The following is a 16,706-nucleotide window of genomic DNA, read 5'->3' on the forward strand; positions in this document are numbered from 1 at the left end:
CTATCTGCGGCGTGTTGGTTTATGTTACAGCGGATGCAGTGATCAACTTCTTCTGATGGCAACCTAGAGTGCCAAGTTGAGAGGCACACTGTATACCTTGGGCGCTACCATTCGGCACCACAATCCTGTGGCAAAGTGTCCCAATGGAGGCAGTCTGGCTAGACTGCTCCTCACCCATCTGCTCATTTGGTTCAACATACGGCTAGGATGCACTGCAACTTACCTAGCAACCTGGTTTTACTGTTGGCAAACGGCCGTGTCGGCAGCCACATCATCAGTAAGAACCTGCGGACTAGTTGTGCAACTTCGATCCTATGATTGCTGTGAAAAGTGGTGCAAGATCGACTTATTCCGTAACCTTGATAAGAAGAAGGCATTGGACACTTTCTTACAAGAAAGTGAAAGGGCTCTGAATTACTGACATTTACCAGAAGGAAAGTGTGCACACCCTTTCTGTGGACAGAGCTAAAATGGTCAAAGCATTTTTGGCAAAAGCATTTTGGACGGTATCATATTTTTGGCACGTATATTGTGTTTATATATAAACCGTAAAATGTGGGCTACTGAAAGGACATGTGGTGTACTGACAGTTTGTTTTTTCATTGTTGGAAATTCAACTTGAAGAAAATCATGGTTGTTACTGTCGAACTTTCCGAGAACTATAGTGGTGAATACCATTACGTCATGTTTACTAATCTGTGCTATGTGGTGCAGGTTTCCAGAAGTGATCACCCCCCTCCCCTCCGAGTAATCTTATGTTAATTGTCGAGCTTAGCTCGATTTTCGGGGGGAGGAAGGATGACACCTGTGTAGAATCTCTATGATGTGGAAAGTTGTAGACTATTTTATTTGTAAATCTTTTTAAATAATACTTACTGTATGATGTGGAGTGTTGAGGTAGAAAAGCTGATTCATATTCCATTTAGCTACCTAACCTGTATGGTGTAAAATATTTTTGTAGTATGTTTTATTTTCTTCGCTTTATCCACTTTGTAACTACTAGATTGTAAATGACTGACCTCTAATACCTGGAACAGTCCAGAAAGGATGTGACGCGGACTTTTAGAACAGGCTGTGTTGGTCTTTGTCAGTTGTGGATTCTAGAAATATGTCCTTACTAATTCTGGAAAATGGGAGGTTCGCGATTTGTGTCTGTATATGTTTGGAAAGATTGTGTAAACATCGCGACCGGATAAAGAGTTGTGATTGGTGAATCTGGGTGGCGATAGGCAAACTCCTGCGTTCTGATTGGTCATTCAGTAATCGCTCCGAGGCCAGACTTCCCTTTTAAAGGAGCGAGGCAGCATTTCGTCTGTCTTTGGTTCTGACGCACGTCGACGTATTCTCGCTCCCAGGATGGGCTACCTAGGGGTAAGATCGGTAGATTTCAGTCCCGTTTTAATTTACATTTAATTTTCGTTGGTGTTATCACATAGGAGTTTGCCCCAGTCGCCACTCAATTACGTTGCTCGGATGTTTTAGAAAGTACGTTTACCTTCTTTCTAATTTGTAATTGTATTTGATGTGCCTTGCTATTGTAGAACTTAGGTTATGCTGAAATATTTGGGCTTAATAGCAATGCTCTTGCCAAACAACATCTAATCTTGTATTCGTAAATTGTTCATCTGTATTGTTGGATAGATGTATTTTGTGCGGAACTCACCTTGTAATGTTCATTTTGAAAATAATATTTTGAAAACAAGACATCACCACTGATTTTTCTGGAAACCCGCGAACTTAGCATTTTCATGACCTTTGGTAGGTACCCAGTCACCGTTCCACGTACCTTGTTTATAGCCGTCAAGTCGTTCAACCTGATATTTGTCTTTGTATACTTCGGCGCTGTTCAGCTGATCTTTATTGCGTGTCCAGGGTTTCAAGTACCGTTGCACCCGCTCATGCAGCGGTCAGTGCCAAGTTATCCCGGTAGCTCTTGATTTCTTCTCAGGGTATCCATTTTCCGCTCATAAAATCTGAGATTTTATATATAATTATTTTACGTGGTTTCGAAAGAGAATTTGTCCGCAGGGATACGCATCACGGGGGTATCTATACGCACAAGTACGAACCTGTGACCGATAACTTCAATGGGATATCGCTTTTCGTTTGTAGAACTTATCAATTGCTTACATCTAGAAAACTTATCAACTAACTTACAACTAGACATTACCCGAACAGAAATTAAAACACAGTCACTTACTAAAGAAAAAAAATATATAAGAATATTTATTGACTAAAATAATGTTCGATGATAGATATAGTGAAATCTGGGTAGTATTAATTCAGTTATATTTAATCATTGGAAAAACTAGAGTCAGCGCTGGCTCAAATAAAATAAAATAATTGAAGCTTAAAAATGTTATTATTCTCTCATAATTAATGTTCAAATTCCAATTAATACATATTTGAATATTCGTAACCATGTTCCGAAAGTATTACATTTTCTGCAATTATATTCGAGATGACTGAGCAATCATTGAATCAAATAAAAATACACATTGTGGATACTGTCCCGTTAATTATTAAAATTATCCTCACAACATATAAGACGTCATACCGTGGTAAAATGAATGATTTGTTAACTTGAAAACGTAATAAAATTACATAGGAAAAAGTTAATTTGTAAACGCAAATCTGCTCATAATTTTACGAAATTATTTCCCAAATATACTCTTCTGTGAGTATTAAATTGTAAAAGTGTCCTCCAACTTTCTATTCATAAGTTATAGTCTTTCATAGATGTGAACTCAGATTATTTGGTCACATATTTCGTGTACGCACAAGTAACAACTTACGAGCTAAGGCAATACCACCCTCAAGCCTACGACATATGGCTCATAACTAACCATTGTAATATTCTTCATATTTAAAATACTTCAATATCAATATCAATACATATCTTTATTACCCACCCTAGAATACACCATCGGCTTTACAGGTAATAAAGACAGACAGCGAAACCCAAAAACAAAAAGAACAAACAAACAAACACTAGGCACTACATCTCTCCTAAAACTACTTAGCTAAATTATTTACATCTAAATCTACTCAGTGTCCTCCCATACGCACGCGGATAGCCGGCAAACGTGCAGGAAGCACCGCACTACAAATTACCCTATTTCCCTATTCCCCTATTCCTACCAACCACCTAGAAAAAAAAATATAGTAGACCGGTCTCTGCGTCAGCCCTGGTATGGAATACATGCCCACCAACCCGTTGATCGCAGGGACCAGCCTCGCCACGTGAGAATTGATCTTATTTCTCACCTACACCTGCTGACAATGTATTCCTTACCTACCATGTGTGCCAAGCCAGCTTGGCGGAAACCAGACCCATCACATGGCTTGTCACACACTTCCGCTATATACGTCACACCTTCTCTATTCATTGTCAGCTCACTACCTTCCCTCTTCTTTTTCTTTTCTTGCCGTGCAGACATGCTAAGCCTAGCTTCTTTGGGTTGGGTCAAGCCCCCAACCCCTCCCTCTTCCCTTGATACGCCACCTTCTCCTCTCTCGCACTATTCCTGCCCACTACACCCAGTTCGCTGTGAGACGGGCAAGCGTAAACATCGAACGCGCTGTTCTATTGTGTACTGTGAGGTAGAGTGTTTCGAGTGGTATTAGTACCAAGTGCACGAAAATGGCAAGCTTAAATATTAGGAAGAATACAGTAAAATGTGCATTTCCTGATAAACTAAATAAACCCGGACCGGCAGAAATTCATGAGTGGATTGAAACAGTTTTAAAATTACATGTTGATCAAGTGGAAGCAATACAATTGGACAATTTGGAAACAGCAGTGTACATAAAATTAACCAGCAAACTTCTGATGGAGCGCATTCTCACTTCAACAGCAGGAAAATCTCAGGTAAAGAAATTCAATGGTTCACTTTCGGAGGTAATTCTCACATGTGCTGATGTGGACACGAAACTAGTACGGATAATGAATCTTCCTATTGAAATGGCCAATGAACGCGTGGCAACTTATTTCAGTAAATATGGGAAAGTTAGGGACATACGTAATGAAAAATGGTCTTCTACATACACATTTAATGTATTTAGTGGCATTAGAGCTATGCGTATCGAATTACAAAGTGCTATCCCGACAATAGTGACAATTGACGGATATAGAGCTCAGGTACTTTATGAAGGACAACCAAAAACATGCTATTATTGTAGTGGTAGTGACCATCTCCGACAAGATTGCCCGGTAAGGCGAGGAGCAACTTCGACAGGTGAAACAGGCAGTAGGCTTATGAGTCAAGTAGTTGCAGGGCACTTCACTGCCCCATCTCTCGCGAGCGACACGTTTGTAAACACAGGCAGGAGCGACAAGCTGGACTCACAACAGGTTATCGGTCTTGAGTCACAACAAGAACAGACCAGCCGGGGACATAAACAAGATACACTACACGAAGTTCACGTTATCACAACGGAAGCAGAGATACATCCCCCTCCAAATAACCTTTTAACGATGTGAACGGACCAGAAATAGACACACAACCAGCTCATGTCGGAACTGTAGGACTGGAACAATCTACGGATCACATTCAAGTTGAAGAACACTCACCCCACCATAACACAAATGTCACTGAACTTACGACAGGAAACGTACTTATTAATTCTGACCTCGCAAATACAGACTTTGACGTAACCACTTTGTTGGCAGACAAGTTAAATAGTTCTAGTTACCCCAACACTAGCAGTCCTCCGAAGGAAGATATGGAACTAGATACTGATGATAGTAACACCACCGAAAATTTGACAGGTCATAGTGAGACTCCTAAACAGCTGTGGTCAGATGACCATGAACCCTCGCCTCCCTCACTGCTTAACGACATTAGCGAAGTTCCCTCAAGTCAGATTGTTCCGCCAGAGAAAAACGTTAAAAAGCTAAAAACTACCCAGTCCACCAAAGATGGCGTCCATAAGTCAGTACAACCTTATATCAGCCCAAAGGATCCTCGAAGACAAGGAGGGAGGATAGGTGAGAGACGGTAGTTTGGCAATGTCTGTCAGATCCAAGGGCTCGACAGTTCAGTTTGGTATCAAGATGAATGTTACATTCCTCATGCTATTGACGTACACTATAATGACCTTAAACATTAACTGTATCCAGATAGACAGCAAGCAGCAGCTTCTTAAGAAATTAATTCGTGACCAAGACGTTGATATAGCATTGTTACAGGAGGTTGCTACAGATGATTTAATTCATATATTTGGGTATGACAGAATAGTAAATATCAACGAGTCCAAACGAGGTACAGCTATATATATAAAAGATACAATTCCCCATACAGCTCCCGTTTTTCTTCCCAGTTCCCGTGGTATCAGTTTCAACATAAAAGGACTTCTAATTGTAAATATTTATGCACCTTCTGGTTCTCAGGCGAGAGCCGAACGAAATGAATTCTACACAAGTGATATCATACATCTAATTAAACATCATAGAGATCGCATGGTTATTGGCGGGGATTTTAATGCAGTTATCAATGCTAGAGATCAGAGCGGGAGTTTTCAGAATTGTATAGCCTTGTCAACTCTAGTGAAAGGGCTCAAACTGATAGACACCTGGGAATTACAAGCATCCTCCGACCCAGGTTATACATATTTTTGCGCTAAAGGAGCATCGAGATTAGACCGAATATATGTCAGTCAAAGTCTGCAAGAGCATGTTGGGAATGCTGAAGTGTGCCCCGTCGAATTTTCGGACCATGCAGCATATATATGTAAATTAAAGCTATCCGAGCTGGGAGTAGCTCGGGGAAGGGGTGTTTGGAAACTAAATACGAATATTCTCAACAGTGAAGAACTGAAGGAACAGTTTTCTGTGCAGTGGCAACTATGGAGGAAACATCATTCACGTTATCCCACGAGACTTGAGTGGTGGTTATCCTATGCAAAGCCCAATGTAATCAAATTCCTGAAACGGTTTAATGCTCAGTATACTCAACAGATCAATCAAAAATCCGAATTCTTTTACAAGTGTTTACGTCAGCTTTATAGGGAAGATCCCAGGAACCCATTAACATATCTCCGTATCAAGAAAACAAGAGCACTTCTCCTCAAACTATACAGAGAAATGAATGAAGGACTTAAAATACGAGCTCGAGATCATCGGAATACTACCGATGAAATGTCATCATTGTACCATCTCATTCGTGAGAGTAAACGAGGCAAACAAAAATATATTTCGAAACTGGCATCGTCAAGTGGTGAGTCTTCTGGGGATGTCAATATCATTAAGAACACAATTGAGCATTTCTTTACACAATTGTATGAACAAACGAATGATGTTCTTCTTGACAGCAACAGCGCCTTTTTTGATTCTGTTCGAGGAAGACTGACACATGTGCAACAAGAATATCTTATTGAAGAATTGCGGGAGGAAGACATTTATGAAGCCATACAGCGCAGTCTGCCTAACAAATCCCCTGGATTAGATGGCCTTGGACGAGAATTCTACCTGACATTTTGGCCAGTTATCAAGGAAGACCTTACGATAGCTTTAAATGATGTGTTATATTCAAGACCAAATATACGTCGCCTAAAAGAGGGATTGATTGTACTGGTACCAAAAAAGCCTAATCCTAAGAGTATAGATGATTACAGACCAATTACTCTGCTGAATTTCGATTACAAATTACTCACCCGATGTCTTAAACAGCGACTGACCTTCCTTATGTCCGATGCTTTAGGGGCACACCAATCGTGCGGAGCTCCCGGTAGGAGCATTATACACTCAGTATGTGCAATAAGAGACATTATCAGTGATTGTAGGGTAAGAAGGCAGTGTAAACAACTAATATCTTTAGATTTCGATCACGCGTTTGACAGAGTGAATCATACCTATTTAATTGCTGTTCTACGTGCAATGGGACTAGACAACCGCTTTATTGATATCCTACAACATGTTCTTCAGGGAGGTTCTACGAAGGTCCAATTTAATGGTTTTTTTACTAAGGCAATTAACATAAAAACAGGAGTACAACAAGGATGTCCGTTATCTATGTTATTATTTGTGCTATCTCTTGAACCACTATTGAGTAATTTAGCATGTTTACGTGACCGAGATAAGATGGAAATCCTTGCCTTTGCTGATGATGTCACTATCATTGCGGACCGCAGAACAAACGCACAAGATCTTCAAAAACTATCAGTGACTACTGCAATATATCTGGTGCACAGGTGAACGTTAATAAATCGTGTTTGTTAAAACTAGGAGCAAGCCATATACGTGATAAACCTTTGTTAAACTGGGCAACAGTTCAGAGCGAGGTAAAAATCTTAGGACTTAGTTGTTTTAACAGTATTCACCAAATGATCCAGCGTAACTGGGGCAAAACAGTTAATGTGATACGCGGACTGTTACAGCGAGAAAAATACAGGAATTTATCATTACTGCAAAGAATTCAGTACATCAATACATACATAATCAGTAAACTGGGTTACATGGGTCAAATCCTACCTCTGCCTCGGGTATCCGGTCTTAAGATAATGTCTGCTGTAGGTTGGTACATATGGCAAGGTTCAATTCTAAGGGTGAATCGTGATACTTTAACTCTGTCAAGATCTACTGGTGGATTAGGACTCAAGAATATCCAGAATCATGTGACAGCCTTATTCCTCAATCGACACATAAAATTCCTTATTGGTGAAGGACATCCGTATTCTCAAAATTTTCTCCAACAGTGGTGCAGTTTACAGCAGATGCCTAACCCTCCCCCTTTCCATGATGTAGATAAATTCGCCCCTCATGCACGATATTTGAAATATGAAATGAGCTATCTACCACAAACTTTTATGAGCAATAACGTAACCTCGAAAAGCATCGATATGTTTCTGCAGCGTAGCCAATATGTAGCTCCCAGGATTCAGCAGTCTATTTTGGTATGCAACTGGAATCGCATCTGGAGGAATATTACGCATCGGGTTCTTCCTGTTGAACTTCAAGCAAAGTGGTATATAGTTGTTCATGACATTGTGCCGACAAATAGTAAACTGTATAATATTCGTATGGCAGAAAGTTCACTATGTACCGTGTGTCGCAGAGGAGAAGACACTCTTCTCCACCGTCTGCATGATTGTGCCCGTGTTACGCAAGCTTGGCGATATGTGACGTACATCATCAAACAGACTGCTCGATCCCCACATTTTGAAGTACCACCGGAATGGATTGTCCGTCCCACCTTTGGGACAACTTCAGCTCATTTTACATCTGTGCTCGTGTTAGTGATTGCAGTGTACGTGCATACAGTGTTAAAAACTCCTGGAACTTGGAACTCTCGACACAATAGTTTGTGTGCAGATATTCAAGATGGTATTGGTCAAGTTTTATCGTCACCAAAAGCTAAATATGTGGGGGAATATAGTCCGTTATTGTACTCAATCATGGAAGACTTCTATACTGAAAACAACATGAATAACTAAGCAACTTATTTATTTTTAATGTCTTTTGTAATTCTCTGAAACTTGTGCTGCTGTTCCAGCTCGGTAAAGCCAAAAAGAGTGTGTTGCTCTTTTATTTATTTTTATTATTTGTATTTATTTTCATCCTAACGCTTACATAATAATGCTTTCTAACAAACTTCAATAGTGCCAAGTTATCAAAGCACAAAGAGACCTTTTACTTTTTTATTCTCTATATTTCTACTAAGACACTGTTTGTTAAATTTGTCATGTCATCTATGTCATTATTGGTGTTGTATTCTGTACGTTTACCAATTGTGCCGAAGGATTAGGCACAAGAACTATTCATTGTTTTTACCCAAGACCAGGTCGTTAATGGTCATCAATTAATGTCATAGCAATGTAAGAATGTTCACGAACTGACTAGTGGTAGTGGAAGTGGAACGGACTTACTGTAGACCAGGAGACATGTAAACCTACCAACTGTAAAACTTGTAAGCATGTATTTGTATCAATAAAAAGTTGTTAATAATAATAAAAAAAAAGAAGAGAAAACAAAAAAATTAAAAAAAAGAAATGAAAAATAAAAACAAAACAATAAAAACAAAAAAAGAAAAAAAACAAAAAAACAAAAACTAAAAAAAACAACAACAAAAAAAACAAAAAAACAAAAAATAAAATACAAAAAAATAAAAAAACCGGAATAAAAAAGAAAAAACTAACAAAAAAGAATAAGAACAAAAAATGAATAAAAAAACAACAAAAGAAAAAAACAAAAGCAAAAAAATAAGACTTAAATAAAGCAAAAAAAAAAAACTACATCTCACCTTCTTGAACTTAAGAATTAAACATCAACAATTTTTTTTTCACTTACACACAAACAGACAGTTTCCATTCCAAGTCCATCAGTTCACTCAGTCTTCACAATCTACAACACCACACTTGCCTCAAACTGTTAAACTTAATTTTTATACTTCCAACATTTTCTCCTTAACAACAGTCCCCCTTAATCTATCTAAATTACTATTACACACACCATCTTTATCCTCCCTCCTCACACAAATACATTTTTTTTACACCTCATATACACACAAACAAATAGTACTCCATTCCAAGTTCATTAGTTCGCTCAGCCATCTCACAACTTTTTTTTTAACTTTTTTTTTTTTACCTAAGCTTCATTACAACCATCCACGGTAAACTTAAACTATAGAACAGCTTCTTAAATTTACACTACCCTCAAGCCAACTCAACCTCCCCTATTCTCAACTCTTACCTAATTTTCTCAGTCTTTCCCTTGTTACCAACTCTTCTCTTATACACCTCTGCTCTCATATTCCTCAAGTCATTAATCTATCACATCCTCCCATCCTACTACTTCCCTATCTACTTCCCAACACCCTGCCCCAGGCGGATCATCTTTCCACAGGGCAAGGTGCTCACCCCCTTTCCCCTAACACTACAGCCCCCTTTTCTGATATCATCCCCTTCCCGCATCTGCTCAGGGCGGATATCCATTCCTCTGAGCAGAATGCCCTCCCCCTTCCTCCCTCGGCAAGAACCACATTATCTGCACATCCCCTGTTACTCTCTCAATTTCTTTATAAATATAGCTCTGGCCACATTTAAGAATTACGCTATATTCGTTCCTTTCTCCCACTCTCTACATAACCAAGATGTCATCTTATAACTTTCCCCTATCAAATCCAGCTCCTTCTTACTCAGTAGTTTAATCTTTATCTCCTCCAAAGCTCGGCATTGATTAAAAATATGCAGATCCTCCCACATCCCTCCACATAACACACATCTATCACTATTCTCACTGCCTACCCATCCCCTGTTCCTCGGCACCCCCAAAACCCACCAATACAGACCTCTCTTATCCCTTCTACCCTCAAACTCCGTTTTCGGGTTTATTACTTCCGCCAATTTATTTAATACTGATAAAGAGACTCTCTCTCTACATTCCCCTATTAAGCTCTGTCTTTCAATATCTAGTAGTCTTCCCTTTATCCTTTCCCATACCCATTTATTCCTACCACCCCCCAGGCCTCTCCATATTCCCCCAAACCAACCTGTTGTAACCATTTTTTGCACTTATTCACCCAGTAACCTTCATTCGTCATACCTTTCTGAAAATTAAACGTTTCTTGTACTAATGCCCCGCCCTTCCCTTCCTCCAATCTAATCCAATACTTAAACACCCTCTTAGCTATTTCAACCTCTATCGATTCTTTACAGACTAATCTGGCACCTGCATTGGCTGTACAGTTCGGTAGGTCCATCATAATCTTGCTAAATTTCGCCACCACCTGGTTTAGTTCACCCCTGCCCTCCTCCATTCCCCATACTTCGACCCCAAATAGCATTTTGCCCATTACCAGTGATTTAAACACCGTTTTCTGAATTTTGTATTTAACATTTGGGAATTTCTTCTCTAAAACCCCCACTACTGCAAGTGCTCCTCTACCTTTGAATTTTGCGTTCCTACACTGATTTTTCCAAGAACCATTCTTACTAATTATTACACCTAGATATTCCATTTTTACTCCTGGTCTAATATTTTCCTGGTCTAGCCTCCAAACTTCCTTATTCTTTCTTCCACCCCTTTTCCTACATACCATTATCTGAGTCTTCCTTGCATTTACTTTGAGAGACCACTTCTTAGTATACTCAACTACATTGTCCAACTCTTTTTGCAATCCCCTTTCCGTCAACGCCAAAATCAATAGGTCATCCGCAAATAACAACCCCGGAACCTCCATTTTTCCTATCCAAGGGCACTGCCAAGCCTCTCCACCATGACCCTCTAAAATATTATTTATAAATAATATAAATAATATCGGGGATAGTTTACACCCCTGTCTCACCCCACTCTTAGATTCAAAACACTTACTCAACCTTCCATCCTGCAATTTAATAATCACAAACACTTCCTCATAAATTGTCCGTATTGCCACCCTCATTTTTTTTGACATTCCAACCTCCCTTAGTCTCAAAAATAGCGCCTCCCTACTGACCGTATCGAAGGCTTTTTCTAAATCAATCGCTGCTACGTATAATTTACGCCCTGCAATCCTCACATACTTTGTAATCAAAGTGTCCAGAATCCAAACATTATCGACTGTGTACCTTCCTTTCCTAAATCCATTTTAGAACTCAGATATCCTACCGTACTGTTCCGCCCATCTTGTTATCCTATTCGCCAAAACCCCTGTGTACACCTTCGACAACGAGTCTAGGAGTGTAATTCCTCTATAGTTGTTAGGATCGCTCCTAGCTCCTTTATTTTTATAAATAGGGCATAATACCCCCTTCCTCCATTCTCTAGGAAATTTCCCCTTTTCCAGCAACCTATTAAAGAACTTCACGATCCCCCTCAACATCGATTCATTTGCCCCAACCTCCTTCCATACACTATTGGGAATATCGTTCACACCTCCTGCAGCCTTGGGTCTAGCATTTTTTAATACTCTAATTACCTCCTGGCTTGTTATCTCCCCATCCAAAATTGTAATGCCTACCTCCAATTCACTTCCTATATATGACTTGTCTAATTCTCTACCCAATTTCCCCTCCCCTTCTAAAAGCCTTTTAAAATGCCTAAGCCATTCGTTTTCTCCTATTTTATCCCCCTTCCCCACCGGTTTCGTTCTTCTGATCTTGTTTATTACCTCCCATATCCTCTCAAATTTCTTCTCTCTACAATATCTATTTATTTTATTAGCTTCCGCCTCCTTCCATCCTCTTTTCTTCTCATTCAATATCTCCTTATATTCCCTTCTCAATTTACAATATTCCTTCCTCTTTTCTTGCTCACCTTCCTTCCTAAACTCCGCTAGGGCTCTCATTACAACCTCACGTTTTCTCCTGCATTCTTCATCAAACCATCCATTCATTTTATTCTTTTTTTCCTCTACCCTCCTCCTTACTTTCTTTCCCACCCTCCATACAGGGAGTTCTATTAATTTTACCACGCTATCCATGTCGTTCTCTTCTACCGCCCTTTCAATTCCTCCCCTTAATATATCTCCCTCCTCTTTCAAATGTCGTCCCAATTTCTCTTTAGCATTGTCATCCCATAGATACTTCCATCCACCATTCCTATATCTCTCCCTACTTTCCTCCATCTTTCCCTTCTCATCCGCAACCAAGGTTCTCAATTTTATTTTGATAGGCATATGTTCCGTTAACCCACATTCTAACACCTCAAAACTTATTATTATCCTTAACGCTATCTCTGAGCTTATTCCTATATCCACTACACTTCCTCCATTTGTTGTAATATACGTCAACTCTCCCACACTATCCCCCTTCATCCATCCATTTAAAATAAATAAATGTTCTATAGCACACAGCTGTAATAACCTTTCTCCATAACTATTTACAACATTATCCTTACTCTTCCTTTGCAGTTCCCTTCTACTTTTACTTCTTTCCCGTACACCGGTACCTTATTGCTCACTCTCGCATTCCAATCCCCCAATAAGATCATCCCATCTTCTACATATATCCCTTTAATTGTATTTATTTCTTCAATCAATTCGTGAAAAAAATATTTATTAGCATAAACTGAATCGCTCGGATGGTTATACAGCAGTGCCAGACAAATTGCTTCCGTTGCCCCCTTCCCCATTTTTACTCTCAGCCACACTATCCCTTCTACCCCAGTCTGTAACGTCTCCACCCATTCCGCTACCTCATTTCTTATTAAAACTACTATGCCCCCTGGGTTTCGGCCTCTCTTCCCTATTGTTTTTCTTAACACGTTAACTACTCTATAACCGTCCCATGTAATTTCAACCCCTTTCCCTAACCACGTCTCTACTAGCGCAATTATCTCAAAATCTTTAACTAGATCCACAATTTCCCTATTTCCTAACTTCCCCATCAACCCCTCAATATTCAACACCCCTATCGCCATCTCTAGTTATTTATTTCCTCCCCCTCCCTCTCTATCCTTCTGCGTTTCACCACTTCCCCCCTTACTTCTCGTAATTCTTCCTTTTGGCTCCACCACGTCACTCTCCCCTTCCTTCCCTTTCTTCTCCCCCCAATCCTCCCCTTTTCCGTGCCAGAGCCTTTTTTCCCACCCCATAGATCCTTTAAACTTAACGATCTCGCCTTATGCAACGCCTGTTTTCTCTCCAGGTTTCTTTCTGAATTTCTCTTATTCGGGGAGGTTGAGTCACTACCCTGACTGCTTTCCCTTCCCGTCACCTCTTCACTACCTGTATCCACTTCACTTCGGACTAGTGTCGTACTTGTTGATTCACTCCTTCCTGGGTTGTTCTGACTCACCAAGGACTTTGCTGTCTCCGCCACCTGACCGCTGACACCGCAGTCCCGTCTTCTCTCTTCCTTCTCCATACTGATGTCGCCCTGCTCTCGATTTCTGCAACTCATTTCCTCCTCACATTTCTCCATCCTCAGCAGTTCCTCCTGAGTCCACGATCGCGACCAATTTCTGCCTGAAGTTACCAGACACCTCCCCACAATCTTGGTTCGCAATCCCTGAGCTCTAGCCCGCCAAATATGCCGCTTATAGACATCCAACCGCATCCTGCCTTCTTTCTCTGTCTCAGCTTTCAAATAAATGTTCGATCCTTTTAGATTTCCAGCATTCCTAAGAAGTATATCTGCCATCAGGGTTGAAATTAGCCTTAACTTCACCGGCCTATGACCCTTGTTTCTTCCTACTCTATATATATCATCTATATCAACTTCAGAAAAGTTTATCTTCATTTTGTTCGAAACTATGTCCACCACTTTCAATACTAATTCCACTTTTGATTCTGTTCCTTCCTCAGGTACACCATACACAAACACATTTTTTCTTGCTGATTCGCTCCTCGCTAACCTCACTTCTCTCTTCATTGCTGTCAATTCCTCTTCCAGTACCACCACCTTCTTTTTCAAGCTCCCCAACTCATCTTCTATCTCCACTACCTTACCATTTAGCCCACCAATTTCTTCTTTTATAAAATTTTTTAAGTCCTTCATCTCCTGCTTTTGGTTTGCCTGGTGTTCCTGCATCATTTCCTTTATTTCATCTCCTTTACTCGCTTCCTTCACCACTCTCTTGATCTCTTCAAGTTCCTCCCATCCGAACGGTCCCTGGTTTGGCCCCGGGTTCATTTCTATACCTCCTACCACCAGCATTGTCGCAATCACCGCCGCACACAACATCATCTCCAACCGTCCTTTATAACCACTAATTTCTCTCCCTCTCTCAGGTCCACCTTCCTTCCAATTCCCTCTTGCACCATGCCATCTTCCAATTCTCATCCTGTATTGCTGTAGCGTTATTCCCATATTGCGCACCTCGTCTTACTCACACGTCTGCACTTCCCGATGTCTCGCTCGTGACTGATATTTAAAATACTTGAGTTAAAATCATTATTGCATGAATAGAAATAAACATCTAACTAATTATTCAAGTAGTTTCTGATCTACACACTCCTCTATTATTGGCTCAATGTACTCTTGCAATCTGCACTGTCTCTACATTTCATATATATACGTGCTACTGAACTTGTATGGATAGTATAGAATGAAATTATTTCGTATTTTCCTGTAACGTCACCGCACCACGAAATATTAGATGTATACTCAGTCATGAGTCTATTGAATCGTATATTAGAACACTCTCTCATACGCAGTACCTGTTATTCACCAAAGTCAGACATAAATATAACTGTCACGATACACAATTCTACATAATACATGTTTATCTTACCTTTTAAATAGTCATCTGCGCGATATTCTCTCCTTGTCATATACTTTCAAATATGGCACAGAAACTCACCTTGTATTACAAATATAACATTATCTCGTCGAATAGCAATTCTTACACTTCCCGTAGAACATAAACAAACCTCTTTACTTTAACCATTCATCAAATACTCCAAAAAAATGATCACATTTCAACACTATTCCAAAGACACTTTAACATAATACCGGCTTTCATATAGCCGTATGCATATAGCCATTACTCCCAAACTATATGCTAAATATACTAGAATTGCCTTGTAAAAATACGCAGTTAATAACCTTTATCTTAACAACAGTAGTACGAGTTCAATGCCCTCTTTTTCTGATGAAAGGAATACTTAACTTGACAATAATCATCGTATCGCGCAGGTACTTCGTGACGTAATCTATACTCAGGTAAGCGAGATTAATCGAAATTTCACTAGTAAGTTAGACTCATTGCTACTAGGTCTTCACAAGTAACACTTCTTTCTCTTATCCAAACTAGTTCCACTGTAGATATGCTAGTGCGGTAACCTGTATATGTCATATTAGCATTCTAATTCTACACTTCCATCTTATCTTAAAGCCTTAAGTATTTCACACTTCACTTATATTACACACGCGTTCTTAATTACTTCAAAAATCACCAAATATTCAGCACATGCCAAATTAGATTGAGGGTGCAGATTACAAGAAACTACTCTACTAAAGAAATGTATGGACTTAGCTCGTCAGTTGCTACGTTTGGTCTGGTGGTTGCTCCATCCTTCGGTTGCAGCTAGACCCTCAGATCGGATCTGGATCTCTGGTTGGATTGGATGTTCATGGTCATCAGCTGGTCACATAGCTCGTCGGACCACTCCTTATCGTCCGGTCTTTTGGCTGGCCGGTGCTCATCCACGTCATCATGTCCACAGGTTGGCCGGTCCAATCATCCACAGCTGGTCATCTGGCTTGACGGTACATATCTCCAGTTCAGTCCATCTTGTTAAATTAGCAGACAGTCATCATCTTGTATCTGTAGACAACGAAAAGAATTCCATATGCGCAGTAATTAGTTATGATATTTTCCATATTTCTATTATTTAAGGTAATCGTCGAAGTTTTTCTTTGCTCTGATAAGATTTCTCCGTAAATAGTTATTAGGTTTACTGCTACGGTAGTTACTATCTTCTCGTATGAAGTTATTCAATATTATAAAATGGTGAATTCCGATTCTTTCGGTCGTTGAGTTGCTGCTCACTAAACCAAGTCCGTCGTATATCACCCAAAATTATTTATTTATATTTTTCTCGCCTCTTCTACTAGCATACACCGATGAATAATTTAATCGTATGCTATCGCCGATATAAATAGCTAATATTCTTCTTCAGTAGCTAAGAATATTCTTCAAATGTGTAGCACCGCTCGTTTTTGCGTCTTGCCTCCGCGAAAGTAATTTTTTGAGTATCTTCTTAAACAATCCTCCCGCTGCTATATTTTTTAAAACAATTCAAAATGAGCCTCTACTGTTCTGCAGTGTCTTCGGAATTTATCCT

The sequence above is a fragment of the Anabrus simplex genome, chromosome 10 (genome assembly GCF_040414725.1).
Source record: "Anabrus simplex isolate iqAnaSimp1 chromosome 10, ASM4041472v1, whole genome shotgun sequence".
Lineage (NCBI taxonomy): Eukaryota > Metazoa > Arthropoda > Insecta > Orthoptera > Tettigoniidae > Anabrus > Anabrus simplex.